The following is a 26,872-nucleotide window of genomic DNA, read 5'->3' as shown; positions in this document are numbered from 1 at the left end:
GCTCTCTTGTTTCCCTTTCATCTCTCAAATGTTTATTAAGCTTCTTTCTCGCCCTTCCTCCTCTCTCTCCTCCTCTGCGTCATTTTTCCTCGCTGTTAATTATTCACGCAACTCTTGTTCCTCCCTTCTTGCCGCAACCTTCCTCATCCCTTGCCTTCCGAACACATGTTTCTTTTTATTTTCATTTCTCCCCTCCTTATAACCTCACATGTAAGCGACATTTCCCTTTCCTTGTTCCCACTTTCACAGAGTGCGGGGGAGTGGCCAGCGAACTGAGGAGAGGCTGGTGGTGTGCTGCGGGGCGCCGCGGTGCCTTCTGGTTGCGGTGACGTGGAGAGGGATTTGGCTCTACAGAATTAGTGATTGTTCGTTTTATGGTGTATGAATGAGACAGCTTGACTACTGTGTTTACCAAGACTGTCAGCTCCGGCAATGTTCACCTGACTTTTTAATGACTGTCTTGTCTGTTGAAGTGTATTTCAACAATGTTTATTGATGAAGCAATAAATAAGCATTGACACTACAGGAAGTCAAGGAAAGGGAGGCATCGGATTCCCCGATCTAGTAATGCTGACTCTGCTGCCGGAGTGTCTTACAACAACTGTTTTAATGCTGAAGGTAGTGGGTATCACTTATCAGTATGTGAAAAACACCTTGTGGCAATTTTCTTGACATTACGCAGAGAGGCGGTTTATAATTTCATGAGAAATATCAAACATCGAACATGAGTGAAGGAACGACGCTACGTCACGACACGGAGCGGTAATGTTACGTAAGATGTGAGTAGGATGGGTGCCAAAGTGATGGCGTGGTATTAAAGAGATATCAGGTGAGCACCACGGCGGAGTTGCACTTGGCTGAGCCATGGTCAGTGTACCTGATAAGCGGTTTGGCCCAGAAGCGACACCAGACAGATGGTGTGACGTGGTGACGTGGGAGTGGAGAATGGAGAGTGCAAGCAGCGTGGCGTGCCGTGCCGTGGCGTGAAAAAGGCGTGTGGACGGGCGACGCTGGGAGGTGTCGTGGGAGCATCGGGCTGCGTATTTGGAGGTGATGAATGAGCGAATATTGACAACGGGGATCCTCCTGGATATTTACCGAGGCAGCCGGGGCTCCAGCACTGGGTCGTTACCGTCGAGTTTTTCTCTTCATTTATCAGATTTTATCAATATATCAGAATTATGTAAATGAAAAATGTCACCTCCACATGTGTGTCCGGATGTGAGTCCCGGTAAGGTCCGGACACCGGCGTCGTGTGTCAAGGCAGGCTTATAAAGTAAATCTCACTGCTCTTGTTCCCGGAGGTGGTGCCGGCGGCGGGGCGGGAGTGGTGGGGCGGGGCTGGGCGGGATGTGACGGAGTCTGAGAAGAGTCGGGTCCCTCCTCAGTGACATCATCGTGAAAGTGCAAAGATAATTAACTTTTCACATCCACACCTGGACTGAGGCGCAAAGTGCAGGAGCAGAGGTGAGAGGCAGAAATGCGAGTTTGGAAGAAGAGAGGAAGGTGCACCACAGCGACTTAAAATTGGGGATAATGTTAATGGTCAGTCCCGCCTGCCTCATGCATCACAACGTGCTTCTCCCTTTCCCTTAAGACGCAGGTTTAAAGCCTGTGAATATTGAGTGTTGTTTGGGGAGCGAGTGGGACCCAGGTGCTCGCCCCGAGATAGGAAACTCTGAACAGAACCTTTAGCAAAGCTCCAGGCTATGGGAAGTTAATCTCTCCTCAGAAGTAAAGGATAGCAGGCACATGTATTTTTTTTTTTCTCCCGGTCAAAGAAGGCCAAAATACAAACACATTCACAACAACGATAGACAGAGCAAAGGCTACAGCTTGGGGAGGAACGAAGAAGGTCGTGCTTCAAGAATCTCTGAGAAGTGTAGCTCAAAGTTTTTCCTCTATTTCCTGTGCGCCCCAGCGTTGTTTTAAGACGGTAGAGAGAGGATTCCCTTGAGGGCGGGGGGCTGGACCCTCTTAAGACAAGAAAGAAGAAAGTAAAGGAAGAACCAAGTAACATACATTTGAAGAAAGCTTAAGTGGCATGCAGGAAATACTTAACACATCCATTTTACACCACTACTTTGGAAAAATAAATGCAGTACACAAGATATAAAGAAAAGATAAAACTGACCTGATTTTTTTTTTCTTTTTTTTCTTTTTTTTTGGGGGGGGGTTGATGATGGTGGTGATGACAGTTGTCTTCATCTTCATCATTATTGTCGTCCTCACCATGGTCATTCTGTTTTTCAATGTGCAAGGTGGGGAGCCCGGACTTAAGAAATCAAGTTAGAGAGAGAGAAAAGTCCCTATGGAGCTGACAGGAAGGGGATCCGCTGTCAAGGGACCGTGGACCTGGCTTTTTTTTTTTCAGAAAAGAATAAAATAGAGTTCCCAGCTTCAACCTGTGCTTCCTAGGTCTTGGAAGCACTGAATGCGTCGGGGAGCGATGGGCCAGTCAGTTCACAACCCTAAAACTCTCTTATCCCCTTTTGGAGACATTCCCTGATCCTTTTCTTACAAAACCAGTCGCTCTCCATTACGTACTTCGTTTAGGCCGCGCTTTTAGACTGGTGCCAACTGCTTTACTTGTCATGAGGTCATGAGATGGTAATAGTAGTAGTAGTAGTAGTAGTAGTAGTTTTATGTAAAAACATCTACTATTACTGCTACTACTATTACTATTACTGCTACCATCTGATGAAAAGTAATGCAGTTGGTCACTATCAAAGCGTTGCTTTAATGAGTAGTAGTAGTAGTAGTAGTAGTAGTAGTAGTAGTAGTAGTAGTAGTAGTAGTAGTAGCAGCAGCAGCAGCAGCAGCAGCAGCAGCAGCAGCAGCAGCAGCAGCAGCAGCAGCAGCAGCAGCAGCAGTACTAGTAGTAAAGCGACAGAAACAATATTGATGGTGATATAACTTTTATTGGCGTTTATTTCGCCACCAGTACCGAAGACGAGGGAAGCGTGAAGGGTTGATGCAGTGCAGGTAGGTGGCAGCGGGGACAAGCAGAGTCCACGTCACCTTGATGGCTGTGACACACTGTTACGGAGACAACCGGTTGCTTGCACTGCACTTCTGCATGGTCATTCCTTTCCAATTTTACACGTCATCGATTTTTAGTGACGCCAGATTTCATAGCAGGCGATGCGTGTGTAGAGGAGGCAGGCCCGCGGCTGTGACGGGTGAATGACGATAGGGTGACGGCTGCTTAGTACCCCATCCCTCTCTCTCTCTCTCTCTCTCTCTCTCTCTCTCTCTCTCTCTCTCTCTCTCTCTCTCTCTCTCTCTCTCTCTCTCTCTCTCAATATATCTGTATATCAGAGGGCCTCTTTAGCAAGCCTTAGTGTTATTGGCATCCACTTATGTTTATGGCCAGCCTGGCACCCACCCTCCCCTAATGCTGTCCCAACACACATGGAGTGGTCAGACCACCATACCATTAGCAGAAGTCCTCAGGCGTGTGTGTGTTTAGGCGGGGGGATGGGAGTGCGCGTGTGCGTTTGATGGATAAATGATATTAAGTTGACTTGCAATTTTAGGGAGGGAAAATATTTACAGAAAATCGTCGTCTTGTCCCCTTGTTTTCTCATAAGATTTGCATTAAGAGCGTCGTCCTTCGCGTGGTCTATCTTTAAAAGTCATTTCGCGTCATCGTGCTCGGGGTCGGGAGTCAGTAAGTCGCCAGCTGCTGTCTTGATCCACAGCTTACGTCGGCCTCTGTTCCTCCCCGGGCGGCGGGCCACGTAGTTCCATGGCAACTGCGTACAAGATCATAACAATTAAGAAGGATTTAAATCCGCCCTATTCTCCCCAGGACAAAGCCGAGCCCTTCCTTCATTACCGACTTAGCGTCAGAAAAGTTACGTAATTACCTCTTCATAATGGCGCGCAGACAAAGACCTGTACGTTAAAATTGCAGCAGAAGCATTGTGTTCACCTCGCGGTAGGTAGTCCCTCTCACACCTCCCACGGCCACTTCTTCCACGCGTAGCTACTCCCTCATACGGCCTGCCCCTCCACCACTTCAGCCACTCAGCCACTCTTGACTCCATTATGCTCCCACCTACACCACGCTGCATATAACTGTGCTCTCTGTCCGTGTCTGTTTATCTCTTTGTGCCCCCCCCCCCTCTCTCTCTCTCTCTCTCTCTCTCCTCTCTCTCTCTCTCTCTCTCTCTCTCTCTCTCTCTCTCTCTCTCTCGACTGTGGACATGACAGACGATGGGACCAAGAGGATTACCACGCGAGATTGTCCTCATCTTGCGGCGTACTCCTGGGGCGTGACTCTCTTCCGTGAGCCCCGCGAGTCGCCGCAGGGTTGGGAAAGATAGAGAAAGCCGCTGCGTGTTCGTATGCACCAGACAACTGCCACCCAAACTTGTAAATCATAAAATATTCTGCTTGAAGCCTCTCTCACTCGAGTATGCAACAGGGAGGTGTGCCGGAGCAGAGCCTAGCGGAGTAGAGCCTGGTCCAGGAGACAATACTGTGCAGGCCCCTCACGCGTGAACCGAGTGAGGAGTGTGAAGGCAACCCGCAACTAGCAATGCTGCAGCTCAGAATCCTTTACAACATTCTTTCAAGCAATTTACTATTACTGAAGTGACTGAGGATACATTGAGTCAGGCTGCAGGTCGTGCCGGGCGTTTAAACACACGTGTACCGTAAACTACAGAAACTCACGCAGGTCTGCAACACAATTATTCCTGTTGAGCACCTCCGTCTGGCAGATAAAAGGCGCATGGCGTTAATCTCCAGCTTCCCCTGAAGACCCTGATGCAACTGTCACCACGACTACAGCCAGCTTTGTGTTCCTGTAGCATCTTGCACAATTAAAACTCACTGTAGGTCTCGTATTCCTCGCGGGGTCGAGCGCGTCACCGAAAAGCCCCCTTGTGGGTATCACGTGTAATTTTGCAACGTGAAAAGTTTAATGGTCCGACTTTATTTCTGGGCTCCAGGAGACGGTCACGCTGATTGCTGATATTTTTCCCTGGAGACAAAGGAAAATTGCCCGGTAAATAGGTTGTGGCGGGTGTGCGGTGGCTGGGAGGTGCAGGAGGAATGGGTGAGGGGAAGTGGAGGAGATGGGAACGCTCGGGCCGGAGGGGAGCATTAAAGCGAGTCGCGTTGTGGAGGGCAATCTAGGAGGGCAGAGCAGGAAGGGGAAGTGGGCGGCCGCTGCGGGAAGAGGAACGAGGGACGCAACTAACAACTGTCCACCTCCTCAATGAATATTACCTCTTTTTTCCCTTCTATTACACTTTGTGATCGTCGTCCCTTCTTTAATTAATTTACCCCGTAATTTCTTCTTCTTCTTCTTCGTCTTCGTCTTCTTCTTCTTCTTCTTCTTCTTCTTCTTCTTCTTCTTCTTCTTCTTCTTCTTCTTCTTCTTCTGCTTCCGCTTCTTCTTCTTCTTCTTCTGTTCTTCTTCTGTTCTCCTTCTGTTCTTCTTCTTCTTCCTCTTCTGTTCTCCTTCTTCTTCTTCTTCTGTTCTTCTTCTTCTTCTTCTTCTGTTTCTTCTTCTGTTCTCCTTCTGTTCTTCTTCTTCTTCTTCTGTTCTTCTTCTTCTTCTTTTCTTCTTCTTCTTCTTCATCTTCTTCTTCTTCTTCTTCTTCTTCTTCTTCTTCTTCTTCTTCTTCTTCTTCTTCTTCTTCTTCTTCTTCTCTTCTTCTTCTTCTTCTCTCTCTCTCTCTCTCTCTCCTCTCTCTCTCTCTCTCTCTCTCTCTCTTCTTTCGTGTGTGTGTGTGTGTGTGTGTGTGTGTGTGTGTGTGTGTGTGTGTGTGTGTGTGTGTGTCCACCGGTGTGTTTCAAAGCTCCATTGTGTTTCCGTGTAGCATACAGTCTATTATTGGAATTGTTGCTGGTCGTTACGCAAATTAAGATAGGAACATCTGTGATCGTTGATGTAATTACTGCCACAAATTATACTGTGATATTTCGTTTCACGGTTAAACACCAATAGAAACATTTTCTTTGTTTATCGAAACAATGGTTTATTTTAGCCGCCGGTTGTGACTACACAGTAAAACCTTATGCTTCTATTGCTTATCGACATTCAAATGTTCCACATTTGCATGAGACCTCGAAATGAAACCAGCCCGCGGAGCCTTGCTAAAGAGAATGGTGGCAGTCTGAAAGCCTGGAAATGTTCTAAAAGTTGAATGAGCTTGTGAAATATTTGAGGCGTCACCACAAATCAGTGCAATCAATACCTGGAAAAGTGGGACTAGTGTCTTGTGCTAAGAGCGTTGCAGGCACCGCCAGGTTCTAGTATATGCCACTCTCTGATACAGATTTACCCCCGTGACCTGCCTTCATGCAAGTCTTGTGCGGTGAGCGTACTGCAAGTGAGTGTCATTGATCCTCTCACTGTACCAGCAAATGAGCAGAGACTTCTATATACATACTATCATCGATCAAGCGAACTACTAATCCTGAAAACAGAAAACTTAGATAGCTACTAGATTTTGTGTAACACGTAACATGTTGCTGCTCGTCAGACTATAGTACCAAACGTCCAGTTATTCATATTCTCGTGAACCACCCACGCATTAGTATTTATTACCTTTAAAGATGCACGTTGCTCACTTTGTCGACCATGTGAATGAACTCTTAAATGGGTTCATTACAACGCAGAAGGATTCAGTTTAAAAGAAATCGGTATTAAATCATTTAGTTTAGTTCCTCGTCGTCGTCGCCTTTCCAACCACACAAACTCCACCGCAGCCGCTGCCAATAATCCCAGCAAGCGGCATCAGGTAGATTGGGCAATAAGCTTCCGGATGCGGAGGTTAACGAAGGGAAGATGAGGAGTCTTTAGCGAGGTGGTGGTTGAGGGCCGTGTTATGCTCCGATAGAGGTTATTAACAGCACGTAGTTACCCTTAAGTTTACGGTGTTAATTACGTGTGTGTGTAAACTGCGTGACTTTTCTGACGGAGGGAGGAGGAGAGGAAAGAAGGAGGGGTGGGGGGACTTAATTCTGCCCGAGGCGTCCTCCTTAGACTATGCAAACATTCCCTTGAATTAACACCAAGCACTAAATCGCCGCCGCACCCTCCCTTCCGCCATTAAAGTATCGGCAGTTATGTCATATTTTCGAGCCACTCCTGCGGTGGTTCATAATGAGATTGGAACCTTTATCCGTTTAGCATTCTTTCCCTTCTCGTTGATACCTTGGAAGAGCGACAGCACAGGAGGAAGGAAGGAAGGATCTGGAAGGGACGGCAGGGAACGTGGTGAAGGGAATGCTCGCCTCCTTGTATACTGCACCAGCTGTAGTTTATTTTTCTTCATCTTTCTGTATTCTTCCCCAAACTTTTTATTTAAACCATGAAAAAAGCTCCGATAAATTCTTCTTTAAACACCATCAAGTCATTGTTTCCCGTTTCGTCTGATTGCATTTCTTTTTATCCTAACCTGACGAGCGACAGAATCTGCGTGTTGCCACCATTCTCTTTCCTCGCGTCACTGTCGTCTGGTCTGCCCGCTACCTGTTCATCCATACTGGCCGGCGGTCACCCAAATGGCGGGCCTCCCCTTCATTCAGCTCACGCATCCACCCGCACCAAAGCCACACATTCCCCGCATCGCCTGCTGCCGCTGTGCTCCTTCCAACCTACACCTCACTGACGCTTTCTGCCCATTGATGCCTTGCTGCCTGCCTGCCTGCCTCCCTCCCTCCATCTCTCTCTCTCCTCTTCCTTTTCGTTATCATCATCGGTGATAACCTTGGGGGTTGCTGTGCCTTAGATCCTACAATATTCCTCCTCCTCCTCCTCCTCCTCCTCCTTTTTTCTCGTCATCCTCTTCCTCCCCTTCCTTTCTTCATCCTCTCCTGGCATCTTTTTCCACGCTCCGAATTCACACCTATCACTTCTTTCTCGCCTCCTTCACTTTCCATACCTATTTTTCTTCATACTGGCATCCATTATGTTTATATTTTTCACAGCTTGCCTATTTTTTCTCTTCAGCATTTATATATTCCTCCCGCACTCCCTCCTTAACCCCCGCCTGCTTTCTCCTCGCATTTTCCCTCACGCACACTCTCCACCACACAGTCTTCCTTATATTCTCTCTCTCTCTCTCTCTCTCTCTCTCTCTCTCTCTCTCTCTCTCTCTCTCTCTCTCTCTCTCTCTCTCTCTCTCTCTCTCTCTCTCATTTTCCACACTTGCGCTCCGCCCTTAACACGCCCCCGTCAGCACCCGTGACCCTTCAATTAGACTCCTCGTTCCCCCAATAAATAGCTCATCTCGCGTCCTGATGGAGCGAGACATCACGTGGATAGGCGAGAAGCACTAGGGACCTGTGCCTGAACCTAGCCTTTGACCTACGCTTCCCGGCCAGCGCAGCCTCACTACATACTGTGTGGTTCACCGTTTGAACAGGGAAGAGTGCTGGAGTGTTCAGACGACGCACTGGAACGCTGCTTCGCCTCCGCCTGCCTCTGCCTCGGGTCTACCTCTTTCCGGGGTAAGGAGGAAGACGTTCTCCGGAACTAACTCGTTCGGAAAAGTTTTGATGGAACTGAAATTAATAGTCCCTGGTCGGCCCTTAGCGAACAAAAGGCGAGACAAGTCAAAACGCTACTCAACGGAAGAGTGATGCTTGGCTCTGCGTTTTTGTGTGTTTGTCCAAATAGGGCCCGGCAGAGTAGGGCTGTAAAGTAGATGAAGGGAAAAACGCTCGCCGTGTGTCACCCCATAAAGAGAGTGAGTGTGGGAGAGTTCCAGAATACAACGTACAGTTTAGTTAAAGTTTAGTTCATGTTACTTGAGTTCCTCGCATATTAGTATGAGGTGTAATGCGTTCCAGTGGCATTCCTCCCGCACCCGTTGGCACATGTGTGAACGCGGTGTCTCGCCGGTACCTGCCTCCAGCCGATGGGATGACTCCAGGAATAAATTATGTCTAACAGCCGCGGCAGCAACAACACAGGGAGGCGGGAAGGTGATGTATGCTGCAATTTCTCTGGCGTGGTGGCTTATAAGATCACTTTAAGGAAGCAGGAGTGACGTGGTATTTCCTGGCGGGTCAACACGGCTGGTAATGAATTCTAAGGAGGCTCCACGTCACGTCTGGTTTGTGTAGCTGCGATGGACCTGCGACACCCCCTCACGCCTTCTGCTGATGGCGGTATTCCTCTTTCTCCTCCTCCTCCTCCTCCTCTTCCTCCTCCCCCTCTCTTGTGCTTAAGTTATTCCATGTTCCTGATGCATTGCCGATATTATGCTAGTCATGCTCAATTTGCAGTTTTTTTCTCGCTGTCGTGGCAAATGATATTGGGACGTGATCATTACGAACTATGGATGTATATTTCTTGTCATGTATATTTGCTGTCATGGATGTTGGTGGTGCTGCAGCTGTTGGAATGTGGTAACGGTGGCGGACTGGTGCGAACAAAAGCATAGCTGTCTGTGTGGCGATGATGATTTTGTGATGATAGGAAAAGAAAGAAAAAAAAACGCGCTAACACGTCTCCGCTGATGAGGTGACAGCTTTTGGCAATTATGTACAAACTTTCTTCGGGACACATGCCGGAGTTTCATTCTCTTTGTTTACATTCCCGCGTTCCTTGTAGGCCCCTCGCGGCAACGGGACGAGACGAGAGAGCTGAGCAGGATACAACAGAGCCTTACCCTTTGCCAGTCCCTCGCCAACCTCTTTTAACCTGCTTTACGGTGATTCGTTGAAGTTTCACTGTCACCTACCGGTTTGTCCTCCACCTGTCGAGAACACCCGCCACCCTCAGCAGTGTAGAGGAACTTCTGGGGTGAGAGAATTCATATTTTCTTAACAGGACATACATTATTCATGACTCTGCTCCTCGCCATTACCGCAATAAGTCTCAGAGCTGGTGGCGTCAGTACAGTCTCCGCCCCCAAACCCACACCCTCGCTCCCCTCGCCTCCCCATCCCCGCATCCTCTCATCGCGGCACCCTTTGCATCCCTCCCACTCCCAGCATCCCTCACGTCACCCGGACTCTCATTCCCCCGCCACCTACCAACACACACTCTGAATTTGCTCATCCCAAAGTTTGTAGCTCGTGGGTATTTGGAGCATTTCTTCTCTGAGGTATCTTTTTTCTTTATTATTTTCATTTTCTTGCCTTACGGGTGGCGGAGATTCTTAAAGATGGTTATGGAATAACGTAGCTAGTGTACCAGAGTGTAGAGGAGTCTTCTGTTTTTCGCTCCACATTAGATCACAACGTTTCCCTTTAAACGTGTACGCGAGAATGTGATAAAAAAAAAATCATGAAAGATAAACCCCTATGTAGTACGTTATGATCTTGAAAACTATCGCAAAACATTTTATAATTTCACACACACACACACACACACACACACACACACACACACACACACACACACACACACACACACACACACACACACACACACACACACACACACACACACACACACACACACACACACACGTTGAGGGGGAAACAATACCTATCCTATCGTTCGTTCTTTCCTGTTCAACCAGTATTTCCATTTTTCCTTACTTTCTTATCTCAGGGTGGCCCGGAATCCGCTTCACAATTCTTCTCAAATCCGGGAGGGAGTCTGCGAGGGGTTAGGATGATGGACTGTGAGTTGTCTGGGGAGAGACGCTCTGCTGGGGAGATAAAAGAGAAGTGTGAGGGACCAAGGGGACGGGGGAGGCTGAGGGACGGATCACTGACTCTCGACCAGCAGCCAGGGTGATGGTGACTGGGTGCGGAACACACTGTCATGGTGCAGCACTAGGGGACAGGGTGGTTGGTGGGGCTCGACTTGCCGAGGGGGTTGATGTGTCGGTCTCTCTCTCTCTCTCTCTCTCTCTCTCTCTCTCTCTCTCTCTCTCTCTCTCTCTCTCTCTCTCTCTCAACGAGTTAGGATTTCTCCCCTGAGGTCAAGTCACCCCGTGTTTACATTTGAAGTTTTGTATGTAATTAGAATGAAAACTGAACTGCAAATAGTCATTCCTGACACTCGAAAAGAAAGAGAGAGAGAGAGAGAGAGAGAGAGAGAGAGAGAGAGAGAGAGAGAGAGAGAGAGAGAGAGAGAGAGAGAGAGATTGTTAAGAATCTCGGAGAAGTAACCAGTGACAGTGACATAAAAGATGGTGGGCAAAGGAACAAAGAACTAAAGCCTCCATGGGAATCATGAACACACCAAATAGAGACGTGCGTAGAACAACAAACAGACCAAAATGGGAATACCTCTTTACTTGTTTATATTTGTTTCATATGAATCCCTAACACACGTATTTTTTTTTACTTATCTATCTTGTGTGTGTGTGTGTGTGTGTGTGTGTGTGTGTGTGTGTGTGTGTGTGTGTGTGTGTGTGTGTGTGTGTGTATATATATATATATATATATATATATATATATATATATATATATATATATATATATATATATATATATATATATATATATATATATATATATATATATATATATATATATATATATATATATATATATATATATATATATATATATATATATATATATATATATATATATATATATATATATATATATATATATATATATATATATATATATATATATATATATATATATATATATATATATATATATATATATATATATATATATATATATATATATATATATATATATATATATATATATATATATATATATATATATATATATATATATATATATATATATATATATATATATATATATATATATAATTCTTACTGAGAAATATACTGCTAAAAACGTATTCTCGCAGCCCTCTTCCTGCAGCACGGCAATGTGCCAATCTTCACCAAGTTCGGCTTGCAAACTTTTCCATCTCATTTCCATGCTGGCGGATTTCAGCCTGCGGCCGTACGTATATTTGACATTGTTTTTGAAGTGTGGTGGTGCTTTCTCTCTCTCTCTCTCTCTCTCTCTCTCTCTCTCTCTCTCTCTCTCTCTCTCTCTCTCTCTCTCTCTCTCTCTCTCTCTCTCTCTCTCTCTCTCTCTCTCTCTCTCTCTCTCTCTCTCTCTCTCTCTCTCTCTCTCTCTCTCTCTCTCTCTCTCTCTCTCTCTCTCTCTCTCTCTCTCTCTCTCTCTCTCTCTCTCTCTCTCTCTCTCTCTCTCTCTCTCTCTCTCTCTCTCTCTCTCTCTCTCTCTCTCTCTCTCTCTCTCTCTCTCTCTCTCTCTCTGAACATATATTGTTCAGCTGCTTTGTATCGAAAGTGATCAGAGTAAACTTGTTGGTGCCTTCGCTGCAAGCTTTAAGGCTTTAAGGCGTTGCGATCCACGAAAACTTGACACACCGGAGAACAGCTGAGTTTGGTTTGTGAAGTCAGTCTACAGTCCGTCCATACAGATGCAGAGAGATGGGGGAGGGTGCGGTTGTCGCTCGTGCAGGTGATAGGTAGTGCTGTGATGCTAACACGTATGGTGATATTAGTCATCTCACTGAGATGATAGTACATGTTGAGCGATGAAGGGCCCACTGTATACTTTCTTTGATCAGCAATAGCTTAGGATTGCACAACAACAGACACACGGTTAAGGTGAAGACATTAATACATTAATGTTTTTTTCTTTTTTTTTTTTTTTATCTGGAAGTTGACAAATGTTATTATGGTGTTCGTTAGGTAGGTTTTTTGTTTAACAGTCTGATGGTTGTGTAACTCTCCAGTTTCCCAACTTTTATTGAAAAATAAGAGTAAAGAGAAGAGGTCTTCAGATTGTCTTCCTTATCACAGACATGCACTTGAAAGGACAGTTTTTACCAGGTGTTCTCATGAAAGCTGAGAAAAGCATCGCTTAATGTGCGGCTCAGACCAAACGCAACGGCAGAATCTTTTAATTAGTGTTGTTAGTGTAGCGTATTTAAAGAAATGAAAGCACTCTCCTTAACTGGGTTTTTCTGTTCATGTTCAAAATGAAAGTGACTATTTAGACATAAACATCAGGAGCTGTGTTTGGCCTTAATCATTATCCATACTTGTTGACGTTTGTGCTCAATCTTCATGTGTGTGTGTGTGTGTGTGTGTGTGTGTGTGTGTGTGTGTGTGTGTGTGTGTGTGTGTGTGTGTGTGTGTATTTATCTGCAATATGTATTCCTTTATATATGTATAAGAAGCAACAATCTTAACTAATGAGCGCGAATTGAACGAAAGTAATGTACTTACATTAAATCAGGTATTACTACTTACTGCCTTAATTAAGTCATAATGTAAAGAGTAATTACTGAATAACCCGACTCAAACAGTTAACTAGCTATAATCTGTGAGATTACTTATGTCTATCAGTACTTAAGTATTTATTGAAAAATATTACGTATAGGACCGCTACTTTCCATTTTTCTTAATCACGATTTTACGTGAAAAAGAGTTTGGGGGAACTCGATAATTTGCTTTAGCGTGACAGGCTCGGCTAATGGTTCGTTGAAATGAGAGTCAATGTTCCCAGCAAACCATTTGTACTATTCCAAACTTGCCCTAAAGTAATGAAGGAAAAGATCACACGAAGGAAGACTGCCTCTCCCAGGCCACACTCACTTCCCTCCCTCTTCCACCAATACTCCTTCATATTATTCCTCTATTAATTTTATTTTTCGCGCGCCCCAAGTCGGCTATACACAATGAATCCCACTCTGCTTTCCTGTACATCCCGCCGGCAACCTCTTCCTCCACCTTTCAGTGTTATGAGCTACGGTGACAGTTATGGCCAGTTACATCAGGATCCACCAACTCCCAAGCTACTGTATTCAAATGTGTGTGTGTATATATGTATGTTTGGCCAGACCCCACGCACCTCCCTGCCCAGCACGGACTCCGAGGAGCACCTTGTGTTGCTGCATAATATGTCGGGAGCAGTGTGTGGTGGTGGTGGTGGTGGTGGTGGTGGTGGTGGTGGAGTGCGATCGCGGTTGTCTGTTGTTAGGGTTATTCGCGCGGCGTTCCGTATTCATAGGCCATTTGAAAGTTAGTGTTTATTTTGTTTGTAAAATTAACCCAAAAATATGAATCAGTGTCCCATTCTGTGACAATCTTTTGACCGTGACCGCTGTGACTCAACCCTTTACCGTGACAGTGCTGACAACCCTGTACCGCAACATTGGTGACGCAACCCTGTACCGTAACAATGGTGAAGCAACCCTGTACCATAACAGTGGTGACTCACCCTATACCGTAACAATGGTGAAGCAACCCTGTACCCATGGTAGAAGTGACAGCCCTGTACCCTAGCATTAGTGGTCGTCATCTCCCGTATCCAACAATCCATAGCGTGGCCGATGCGGCAGTAACTGTTCACTTACTGTACCCTAAGTCTTCATCAGCCTCCTTAGCTCAGTGGTAGAGCACTGGTCTCGTAAACCAGGGGTCGTGAGTTCAAACCTCACAGGGGGCAACTCGCATTCACTAATTTTGCTGTCCTGTACATAGCACATCAGTTGTCCTTAGGTTAGGCTAGGTCTTTGCTTGTGATCGCCTCAGATAAAGGGGAGGATTGATGTTACCGTTAGGGGTCAGTGGAAGCATGCCTGTTAAAGTGCGAGTTGGCCGTCTGCTGGCATTAGTGACATCATCCCCGGGATTGATATATGGTGCTTCACACAGCTGGACAGCGACACCCTGGGGAAATCATTAATGTTTCCCCCCCCCTTTTTTTTTTTTTTCAGTGTATGTTCAGTGCAGTCATGTGCGCGCAAATGTAGTGTTGTATGATTTGGCAGTGATTATTGCTTTCTGCTATTTCTTGTTTTTCTCCCCACGTAGCGCATTTTTACCTTTGATATGAGCTTCAAAAGAACTACTGATATGCCTGTGCAAACTGCGGGCCTTTCTTTCCAGTTTGTAGAAGTTATTTATCAGAACATTTATATTTGTCCTCATCCACTTGTACATCAGTTTGCTATTGCGTAACACGAGTAGTGCTGTTATCAGCCGGGGCAGGTAATGAGGTTACTTCACCTGCGACAGGTGGGGGCAAAGAGGCCACCACAGGGAATGATGGACACTGGTATTGTGTTACCTGAGGACACCAAATCCAATTCACCTGCCTTGCCGCTAAGTGTCAAAGGGGAAGACATGTTCGTGTTGTACCTTCCTCCTCCCCCTCTCCTCCCTCCCCTCCCCCACAAAGTATGAGGTAGTGCTAATGAGTCTTGAGAACAACTTTGCCATGGCTGACCTGGCTCTACCTGATTCTTAAACGGGTGGTGGTGATCACATGATAGTATGTGACAAACGTGTGAGTGAGTATGTAACAAGATCATATTCTGAGACACTTCTGCGCTGCACTTCCACTACATTCAAAGGACTTTATTTGAGGCATCACTGATTTCTAAGAGTGTTTTTTACGGTTCTAGTTACAAATTAACAAAATCTCGACATTCTAAACATGAGAACCCTTCTTGAGAACCCGGCTGATCATCTCTGTGACCTTTGGAAATAGTCGTGGTGAGAGAGCGAAGCGTTTCTGAATACCGGCCAGAGAGAGAGAGAGAGAGAGAGAGTATAAAATTTGGCTTACGTCTTTCATTACAAAAATTAACAGTGAGGTTTGCCACATCTATACACACATTTTGATGCGCGAGCAGTGAGATATGTAGCGTGCGAGTGGCTGGTCAGGTACAGCCTCCTTAGCTCAGGGGCAGAGCACTGGTCTTGTAAACCAGGGGTCGTGAGTTCGATTCTCACAGGGGGCAAACTTTCATATTGCTTGTTATGCATTTATTTGTCACCAAGGGGTAGTCCTGCCTTGCCAGGGCGGCGGCAGGCAAGGTACAGCCGGTGGAACACAGCGGCAATGAGTGAAGGCTGGCGCAGCGAAAGTTTTGGCCGCGCGAAAGTGAGCTGTTGGGCAGTAGCGGCGGTGTGGGTGGCGTCGATGTGGGGGGACACACCGTGGTGGACACAGGTGGCGAGGACGCCGCCGCACCTGTGCAGGTGTCGCATGTAACCACGACGTAATTATTAGGTGTTTTCGTTGTTCGTTGTTGTTGATGTTGTTGTTATTGTAGTTGTTGTTGCTGTTGTTGTTTGTTGTTGTTGTTGTTGTTGTTGTTGTTGTTGCTGTTCTTCTTCTTTTCTTCTTCTATACTGTTATTGTTATTATTATTATTATTATTATTATTATTATTATTATTATTATTATTATTATTATTATTATTATCATTATTATTTTGTCGTTCTTGTTGTTGTTGTTGTTGGTGGCGGCGGCGGCGGCTGCGGCGGCGGCGGCGGCTGCGGCGGCGGCGGCGGCTGCGGCGGCGGCTGCGGCGGCGGCGGCAGTGGCAGTGGTGGCGGCAGCAGTGGCGGCGGCGGCAGCAGTGGCGGCGGCGGCAGTGGCGATGGTAGTTGTGGTGGTGGTGGTTCGATTAAAGATAAGAATTATTCTGCAGCAAGAAAAATCAAATTAAATTTGTTGACAAAAATAAAGCCTAACTTTTGCCCCAGTCGTGCAACAATAAGAAAGAATTCCTCCACAAACACCTAAAAGAATAACAAATAAAGGGAGGAAAAAGACCCGTAATTTACTGCCCCCTGTGAGGTTTGAACTCACGACCCCTGGTTTACGAGACCAGTGCTCTACCACTGAGCTAAGGAGGCGCTGGTATGGATTAGAACTAATTTCATAATAGTCTTTGATAAACGAGAGTGTTCCTCAGCACCAGGCCGAGTCATCCAATCCTGAGAGGCGCGCGTGAAGACAAATGTAGTTCTCTTGCTAAGCGGTCAGTCAAGAAAAAGTTATCGTTACTCTTTTCCCTTCTCTCTCTTTCGTTGCAGTGCACATTTCCACTTTTACCGTGCGTACATTTTTTTCCTAGCGCTGTCCAATGGTCACTGACATTTTCCCGACTTTATCTTTTGACTCCAGGAGGAAGTGGCGAGAGAATTCTCTGCGAGCGGGAGAATGAACAAAAGTGAAAATTAAGTGAAGTGTAAAGAAACAACGTGCTGACTGGAAACGCTATTTTATGACGACTATAAATCATCGTGAAAAGGAGGATAAAAATAGTCTAACGTTTGTTCATCGCGGTGGTTGGCCCCCATCTGGCGGCGCGAGGCTGTGCCGGGAGGGCGAGGGTGAGGGTGAGCGCGAGCGCGAGTGTGTGGGCGGCCTGCCTCGCGCTGCCTGAGAGGACAAAGTAATGGGGAATCCCTTTTTCCTGCGTTAAATCAAGAGAAATCTTTGCGTCGGGGGAAAATGTTTCCTTCAAAGAGTAAGGAGAATCTTTCCACCGCAAAATGTAGAACCTGACATTGCAGGAGTTCAGTGGTCACCCTTGCCGTCTGTTAGAAAGCGTGATAGGCCAGGCACGGCAGTGGGGAATACATTATGCCACGAGCCACAAAAGCCACAAAATACGTTGCAGTGTCGCCGCCTACTCACACTTTTAACGAACTCTTCCCTCGATGCCTCCAGACACTTCCCAAACAACTCGCACAACACCGCAACCTTCCCGGCCACTTTCTGACAAGCTGTCAGAACCTGTGTCGGAGTTGTGGTGGCGACGAACAAGGGGGCGGCGCGTCATGAGAGTTGAAAACACGCAAAAACAACAGAAAATATTAGGCGAAAAAGTATATTCCCTGTGTTGTTTATTTTCTTTGTAATTCGGCGTGTTGTGCAGCAGTTTTGCATCCCTGTGAAGCAGGAAATGAGGCTTCTCCTCCTGGCCCGCGCGTGGAGAAGCGTTTAAGAGTAGGTTGTCTCGGAAATACACATTTGAGTAGACTTTATTCTGCGGATCTTTTTCCTTTCCTCAGGCCTTGGAGGACTTGAGGAGGTTCACGTCATCCACACACTAACTTCCTCCTCCTTATTTGCATGCTGTGTGAAGGACGGCGTGGCGCGCATACGCCTTCCTTCCTCATCCTTACCCTCCCTCTTGCTCACCAACCTTTCCCTCCCTCTTCCCACTCCTCTTACTTCTCCCTTGCCTTCCTACCAGTATCCCCCCCTCTCTTCCTTTCACTGTCAGGGGAAGGGGGCGGTCTCACAGCCCAACGCAGACGTGTGAACGACACAGTGAGGCGAGAGAATATGAAAATTAACGGAGTTACAAGGGATCTCGGAGTTCTGGTTGACCTGAACGAACGAGCCAACGATGAGTGACAGTTTTTTGGCGCTTCAGGAAGAGAGGAAAGGAAGGCAGCTAGGAGCAATACCCTGCGATAACAGTATACATAACTGAAATGACGCGAATCCTTCCAGCGGTGCCAGCAATGGGAGAGAATCATAGGGAAGAAGGTCACTCACAGAATTCTGGGGACGTGTGACTTTTTCCTCTTTTTTTTTTTCATTATCGCTGAAAAGAAAGATAATGAGAGTAGATGAAAACTTTTGGTTTGTTTTTATTGCTGATGCTGCTTTTAGTATTCATACGAACAAGAAAATTTAAGAAAATGAAATGCCATGTTATGTCTCCCTATTCGTCTTTAACATAATCTTTATCGGACAAGTCAAACACGTACTGTTGCCGTGATATCATCAGAGGTAACGTGACAATCTCTCCCCTGCCTCCAAGAGTGACGAGCTGTTTGGGTCTTGGCTGCCAGGAAATCAGATCACCGCGTCAGAGCAGACTGGCGCAGTGATGACAGCTAATGTCACTCACCTGGCCGGCGGGCAGAGTAGAGCAAACTTGCGTTAAGTCATGCAGCCAACAACGCGTGTACGTTGATCTAAACCGACCAGTTGGCTCCTCGCGCTTGTCCGTCCCGTGTTTATTGCTGTGCAGGCGACAAGAAATAGGAAGCGCATTGATCCGACCTGCCATGCCTCACCTTTGCCTCACTGAGTCTATCAGGCCATTTGTTTATTTATTTATTTATTTATCTATCTATCTATGTCTATCTATCTATCTATCTATCTATCTATCTATCTATTTTTTCTGTATAATGGTTTTGATCACACCTATGATATAGATATTTCTAAGTAACAAAAAACTAAATAAATATTCCCACGTTGCTCTCTAATATAACTTCTCCGCTTTCTTAAAATTCGATTATAGCAGCTGTCGCATTAGTGTTGCTTTATTTTTGAGTTATAGGCATTGTAAGCGTTTTTGGTGCACACAGAATATGAAAACAGATTGTGCGGTGAGGCGCAAAGGATGTCTGTCATAAACATATTCCTTCTTCTCTTCCTCCTTTCCCCTCCACAAGATGCTGAGTGGACAAGGGAAGGGAATGTCTCAGTACTGATCTGTGTATTACCACACTTCATGGATAACTGAACACACACTTGGAAGTAACTTTTGTCTGAGAAGTTGGGTGTTTGAAGTAATGGTATCCAGGGCTGCCTGGGACACCGACAGCAGCGGTGTTACTGCCGGCCGGTTATGGCCTCGCCGACCTCATCATTGTGAGGGCGCCAGCGGTAATAGCCGCCATAACACGACACAGTCACATCTAAACACCACTATTCATTAGTAGAACTGCTGACATGTACCGTACAGGAGCAGCAATCTTGAGTACCCAATAGGGGTACCGGTGCGGGATGAAGCAGCTGCAACTACATCCGAAGAGTATCTCGTCTGGTGTGGCTATCAATGTTCAGACTCAACAGAGGAATGCATGGACCTCGTCGCCTTGTACCTTATACCTTCATGGGGGACGAAACCTGCGCGTGCGTACAAGTATACAAGATTGTAGTTTGTTATTGTTATGCTGCTTTCTTGTTTGGTAATCTGATACCTGCTACAGTGCCACGTGTTCGAATCTTGCTCGTCCTTGATTATTTCGTCGCCGTCGCCGCCGCTGCTGCTGCTGCTGCTACTGGTGTGTGTGTGTGTGTGTGTGTGTGTGTGTGTGTGTGTGTGTGTGTGTGTGTGTGTGTGTGTGTGTGTGTGTGTCGCATCCCGTACAAAATTTAGAGCTCTGTCGAGGCACAGGAAGAGCAGGATATCTACAGAACTTCTCATGAAATGCGGTTGTGGATGAAACATCTGATTTAAGATTTTCATTTCAGCGGACGCGAACACAAATGCAAATATTTCTTAGGCTGCGAACACGGAGTCATTTTTTAACACATATTCCAACACATTTATGCGGGTAAAGAGACGAGTTTCAGCCACGCTTGAGTAGGTAGGGCACAGAGATAAAGTAAAAAGAAAAGAATGTATATATTTTATATGCAAGTTAATAACTTTATGGAAATAAGAAAACTCTTGTCATGCCTATACGACATAGTACATGAAGCTATTGCGAGAGAGAGAGAGAGAGAGAGAGAGAGAGAGAGAGAGAGAGAGAGAGAGAGAGAGAGAGAGAGAGAGAGAGAGAGAGAGAGAGAGAGAGAGAGAGAGATTGCTGTTTGGTATATCATTCCCTACTCACTAACCTCTCTAAGACATCTTTTCTTGTTCTACAGCCACCTCCAAAGACTGTACTGGCTAGAAACTGCAATTTTTTTTTTATCTCCTTCTTTCTTGTAGATAAATATTCCATGTATTGTTTTTCTTGCTGTAAATTGTTGCATACCGCAGTGAAAGGGTTAAGAAATGCGAGTACATAAGTGTAGTTAGTATTGATGAAGGTTAGATGGCCGGTCTGTAGATCTAATCTCTAATACAAACCTATAACTAATACCTAGGCCGGAGTGTCAGACAGCGGCCAAAAATTGTCTTATATAGATAATGCAGATTACCTTAGAAGTGCAAAAAAAAAAAATGTATATAAAGATTGACTAAAGTTGCAGTTTACACATGAGCAAACAACATATGCACCAGGTGTACATTAACTACCCTGGGTATACATATAGAAGAAAAATAAATAAAACAAGTCACAAAATTTTACCATTTAACAATTCTTATCTTTGCTTCATCTTCAACAAGTTATACGTGGAGATGTTCCTAAGGTCCTCAGGCAGCTAATTCCACGCCTTTACTCCTCTAAGTGTTATATTTTTTTTCTGAGGATGTGTTGCGTTAAGTAGTGGAAGTGCCAGGTTATGTGGATGTCAGGTTCCTTAAATGGTGATTGTGAAGTAGGCGTTTTCATCATGGGGAGATCTTTGTAATGATTTAAAAACAAATGGGAGTGACTGTATTGAAATAACATCATTCAACTGAATTACTTTGATCTCTGAAAATACAGGATTTACTCTACGAAAGCCAAGAATAATTAAACTTCTTGATGAGCTGGTGTACTGCAGAGATGGCTCACGGCAGAGTAGCTGCTTCAGAGTACTGACTATGAACACTTGCGTACTCATCTTTGAAGAATCCAGTTTGGTCTCCACCAGTTCTCTTAATGCCCTGCATCTTGAGTTCTCTTCACACTCTGATTATGTTTGTTATTATTTGTGCTTATTTGGCTTCGTAATATTCCAAGAACAACGAAATACCAATACATTGCAAACGCGTGCACTGAAAAGCAGCCAACACACCTCCATTTTGTCCATATTCTGCTGAACTCCTTGCTGCCACTTTCCGTCGTGAGTTTGACACATCAGCCCATTTTTTTATCTCGTTGTACGGTCAGACTGAAGGCTTTATACAGATCAATCAAAACCAAAATGCATTCAGATCTACAAATCAGCCGAGTAGTGGTAGTGAAGCTAGAGAACACGAGGAGCCCCACCATGCTGACGGTGGTGTACAAGGGCTGGTGGCAGACGCCCAAGGTGCACTTGCGCCTGGCTCTGCAGCCGGTGACCAAGGGCGCCCAGAAGCTGCGTGGGGCGGGGAAGTGTGAACTGCAGCAGAGGTTCTCTCGAGGCAGGGGGCCGATGCTGCGGGTTAAAGGCCGCACCAGGAAGTTGGTGGTGCGCCTGTACGCGGGGGAAGCCTCAGGACCAAGGCCGAGATTATCTTGGGCGACTTTCTCTCTCGCACCGCCGAATGGGTCACACAGGTCCCCCTCGAGGCCAAAGAGGGAGGCAAGACAGAAACAGCCTTCACAGGTATGGAGCAAATCAGTCCCAGCCCTATACCGCTGCCTCCAACAGTAACATTCAAGTTTCTCTCCCAGGACATCTCACCTGGACAGATAATGTTCCTGCCCGCACGGGAGCCAGCTCCCTTCAGGGTCAAGCAGCTGGTGGAGGACATGTACGGGCCTGCAACTGACAGGACAGATTGGTCTAAGCCTTTCACACTTGGCCCTGAAAGCTTAGCCACGGATGATGCCAGCCATGGTGGCACACAGTCACTGCACACGGATTCGTGCAACACTGACACTGCCACCGACACTGAGTGTGAGACAGCCGATGATGACGCTTTATCATCCAGTGATTATGAAACAGCTGATGGTGACGCCTGCACGCAAGACAGTGACCAGGACACGGGTGACGAGTGGACCTTCCTGCTGGACGAGGACCTGACTGCAGATCAGGAGAATTCTCCCCTTCTTGATCTGACCTCAGAGCAGGGCACCTCGTCCCCTGACGATCACCTCGCCTGCCACGGTGGCGAGGAACACAGGGAGGCTTTCCGTCGCGAGGCAGAGTCGTGCACTGTGCTGTTCCAGCCGCTGCCCTTGCCTCGCCTTCGCAGTGCTGACCGAAGGGACATCTTGGGGCAGCGCTTGCTCTCCGATGATGTCATTGACCTGGCTCAGGACATATTGCAAACACGTTTTCCTGAGACTCGAGGTCTGTACGTCTGCTGCGCGACCTTCAACCTGCCGCCGCTCCAGCCCCGCGCCTCGTCTCTTTTTCCCGCAGGTGGTGAACCGCTCTGTGCCGCTGCGCCTGGACTCCATGGCGGACTATGGCCGCCCGGCGGGTACCCACTGGCTGCTGCTGTCCTCTTATGGTGCGAGGCGCAGCGGCCAGCTGGCGGTGTACGATTCCATGTAGAACAGTCTGTCCGCCTGCACGACTGCCCTTATGGAGCAGCTGCAGGAGCTGCACGTGCCGCCACCGGGTGCCATAATGCGGCCTGTGCAGCACCAGAATGACGGGTACAGCTGCGGCCTGTTCGCACTGGCCTTTGCCTTCAGCATAGCAGTGGGGCAGGACCCGTGTACCGTGCCCTACGACCGAGCCAATATGGCACCGCACCCGGTGAGGTGCCTGGAGCGCGGCGTGGTGCACCCGTTCCCTTCCGTGCCTGTGGGAAGAGGCCGCTGAGGAGATGCGCGTTACATTACACACACAAAACCAAAGTTAGTCGTGCTGACAAACTTTTCTTAGTAAAACCCATGGGGTCTAGAACGAGTGGCAGCATTAGTCACAGTGACTAACATAATGTTAGTCAATTTGTGACTAACTGAGCACTCAACCTGAGTATGGTCTTACTCAAATATATCTGACTAATGCCTTCGTACTGTTCACTGCTTCTACTAACCACATTAGTAAAGTGGATCATAAGTTAGTCAATTAAATGACTAATTAGTTAGTCTTTCTTAGGCAGATGATGAATCATTAGTACCTTTAATACTAGCAGCTAGCTACTGCTGTCTCAATGTTAGGGAAAGAATAGGTAATAAATTCAATATATTCATATACAATTAAATGTTCCCTCCATTTCATTGCATTAAAAAATAAATAAATAAAAAAATAAACACTATAATTTTTATCATCTATAGTATAATATGCTTTTCACTTGAACATTTAACAGAAAGCTCCCCTCAAAACTGTAATGATATATAAAACAGACGTAAAAAATAAACTCCATTAGTAACACTTCATTCTAGCATGAGAAAAAAAAAAAGCAACACAAAAACAACCTGTTTTGACAAGCCATTAAGTAAATAATACACATTTGTGAGTATTAATCACTAAAACTTGCAATGTGGAAAAGAAAGTAAGCATCTCTTAAGATATGAATATTAAACCTTCCTCCCATTCATAAACTAAAGGAAAAAATATGTAAGTAAAGTTAACATAAATTAAATGTAAGGAGTTACAGACCCTGTAAAGAATAATTAATTAGTCCACTGCTAATAATTATATCACAGTACTTTTAAGAAACTTAGGGAAACAACCAGTGCAAAAATAGACATTTAACCTTATTTGTACAAGCTTTTAACCCAGATCATATCCATATGTCACCATTAATCCTTTAAAGCCACACAAAAAAAGAAAATGAGTATTTCTATGGGATATACTAACTAAACAAATCTACAGAAATGCTCAGAACAGTAATAAAGAAGTTTCACGTATCACTTGCAATAACATAGAGAAATAAAAAAAAAGGTAAAAAATGCATATAAAAAAAAATAAAAATATATGCATCATATGGTACATGAAGAATACTTCCCAATTTGGAGAGAGAGAGAGAGAGAGAGAGAGAGAGAGAGAGAGAGAGAGAGAGAGAGAGAGAGAGAGAGAGAGAGAGAGAGAGAGAGAGTGTCTACTCTCCATTCATTATATATATATATATATATATATATATATATATATATATATATATATATATATATATATATATATATATATATATATATATATATATATATAACATAAGATAACAATTCAGTAAGATTTCATGAATACTGGGTTGGGGGAAGGGGAAATACAAGTATTTCCTTTTCCTTTTAGAAAACTTATTAACATAATGTTATGTATTTATTTCACTGATTAATCTTTAACTAGTAATTGACTAGTGTGTGTGTGTGTGTGTGTGTGTTTGTGTGTGTGACAGAGAGAGAGAGAGAGAGAGAGAGAGAGAGAGAGAGAGAGAGAGAGAGAGAGAGAGAGAGAGAGAGAGAGGCATTATGTGTGGAGTTGAATATATTTGGAAGCAGATTTATGCATTTTTGTAGCTCAATTCTGTCTTTACTTCATTGAGTTTTACAAGTAGAGATCTTGTTTTTGAAGTGTTACCTTTGTCATACTTGATACCTAAGAGATGGGATGTTGTGAAACGGAGGAAATGTTCACAATTTTTTGGGTGTTCAATATTAAACACAAAGCCCTGCTACCAATGAGACTACAGCCTTAGAAATACATGTTGGTTCAGCTACAGGTGCACCATCAAATACACACTAGACTGTCCTGTTCTTAGTTCTTCTTCTGGTACCTTAAGGAAGAAATAATAGTGTAAACATTAATAACATTTTGACATTAAAATAAAATTTTATATGTAGATGTATATCTTAAGGTGATAATATATTCAGAAATTTCAATATATACACACCACTCTAAAATCAAAGGTACTGAAATTTAACCTTAGTAAAAATGGAGTCTTTCCTTTCTCCGAGCAGGTGAAGTAACCCCAATATAACTAAGCAAGCATCTGGTGCAAATAAATAAATATATAAATAAATATGATAATAAGTAAATCAAATAAACAAAAGAAAATTAACTGTGTAAGGAAAAAGTGAAGATATGGTCACATCCAATAGGACAGTCCACTAATTTGATTACCAATCTTTTAAAAGTCTCCTGTAATTATTGCTTTATCACATAAGAATTAACAAAAATAAAGCTCCTCGATGGTTCTACTAATTATATGAATGACAAGCATTTTGATTGAATGCTCAGAATGACCAGTATACTAATGATTTTTGTCCTTTGTGTCACAGCAGCAAATCTTTTGTTCCAGTATGCGGTTATGTTTTTTACTTGAGACACTATTTGGGTAATATCATAATGCAATAATGCTTTGTCTAGCAAGTCCTCGTAAGAATATGATGAGTACTGATCGAAAAAAAAAAAAAAAGAAAGAAAGAAAGATAACCCCAGCCGAACCTACATGCCCCGACATAACGCACTGATGTTCCGAACCCCCGATTCTTCTCATCATATCCACTAAAACAGTGTGAGAAGTCCTGAACTTCACCACAACCATGGAACAAACCTTTATCAGACTGTTTGCACTTGCGCTAGCGCCGGCAAAGGTGACTCCAAGAATTCTATCTCCACGCGAATTAGTGACCTGTCTTATTGGACTGCAAGGGAAGAGGATGCAGCTAACAATTCTAAAAAGATTGATAATATTTACATTTTAAATTTCAAATTGGACAGCCTATTGGGTTTATTTACACTAGAAATAATGTCTTTCCTTACGAGAGAGAGAGAGAGAGAGAGAGAGAGAGAGAGAGAGAGAGAGAGAGAGAGAGAGAGAGAGAGAGAGAGAGAGAGAGAGAGAGAGAGAGAGAGAGAGAGAGAGAGAGATGCTTTACACCTATTAAAATCTTTAACATCACTTATGCTGCAAACAATTATTTAGCCATAGCACTCAGCCAAAAATTTGATAGAAGAGCAGGAATTTAACAATTAAATTAGTACCTTTATAGAAATTGGTGCAAGCATTACAGTTAGATAGGTCATGCTTAATACAATGTTTGGTTTTTGCATGCAGCATAGTTTCATGAATACTAGGCTTATAAAAGTGAAAGATGCATTGCTAATGATGAAAAGATACATATATTAAATTGCTACCAGCTACTGAAATGAACAAATTGAACTAGACATTACTCGCATTGACTTTCATCGTGGTCATAGAGTTCAAGTAAGGTTTCCATATACAGAGGAACTGCTTTTCTTTTTTTGAGAATGGCAATTATTGGGAGCCTATATTTCTCCAGCCCTTTCAAAACTGCTACTCTTGGGTCTGGTTCATCCGCTTGTGATTCTAATCTCAGGAACTCCTTGATTATCTGTAAAGATATAAGCATCAAATAATTATAAGTGAAGGTTACAGAGATGAGCACCTGCAATAACTGTACTTAGTTATGAGTGCTTATCTCCCGTCACTGAGGCCTTTGAGCCTGAGAGGGAGAATGGAAGTACCGGTAGTTAAATATCAATTACCTGCTATAAAATATAAATAGCTATATACATTATAGTCCTACAAATAAAGTTGACAATTAGTAACAATATGTAGCAAAATCCATAAAGTGTACATATATACACACTTACGCCCTCAAAAGTCTGAATCCACGGGTACAAGTTCAGGATTTCTGCTACAAGAATGTTCCCATTGATTATT

General features: G+C 44.7%; 1 protein-coding gene, 1 long non-coding RNA gene and 3 other non-coding genes across 5 annotated transcripts in view; 3 read left to right on the top strand and 2 right to left on the bottom strand.

Moving 5' to 3' along the window:
- LOC135101435 (acid sphingomyelinase-like phosphodiesterase 3b) overlaps positions 1–26,872 on the top strand; it is a 62,023-nt gene that overhangs the window by 3,992 nt on the left and 31,159 nt on the right. The window lies entirely within an intron of this gene.
- On the top strand, positions 14,317–14,388 carry Trnat-cgu (transfer RNA threonine (anticodon CGU)). Its single transcript has one exon. It is a non-coding gene; the product is annotated as a tRNA-Thr (tRNA).
- Positions 15,617–15,688, top strand: Trnat-ugu (transfer RNA threonine (anticodon UGU)). Its single transcript has one exon. It is a non-coding gene; the product is annotated as a tRNA-Thr (tRNA).
- On the bottom strand, positions 16,521–16,592 carry Trnat-cgu (transfer RNA threonine (anticodon CGU)). The gene has a single exon. It is a non-coding gene; the product is annotated as a tRNA-Thr (tRNA).
- On the bottom strand, positions 24,565–26,536 carry LOC135101117 (uncharacterized). The gene is made up of 2 exons (XR_010269037.1): positions 25,107–26,536; positions 24,565–24,958 (listed from the first exon to the last, which is right to left on the bottom strand). It is a non-coding gene; the product is annotated as an uncharacterized LOC135101117 (long non-coding RNA).

Source organism: Scylla paramamosain, chromosome 6, assembly GCF_035594125.1.
Source record: "Scylla paramamosain isolate STU-SP2022 chromosome 6, ASM3559412v1, whole genome shotgun sequence".
In the NCBI taxonomy this organism is placed as follows: domain Eukaryota; kingdom Metazoa; phylum Arthropoda; class Malacostraca; order Decapoda; family Portunidae; genus Scylla; species Scylla paramamosain.
This window is presented reverse-complemented; position numbering and strand designations above follow the sequence as displayed.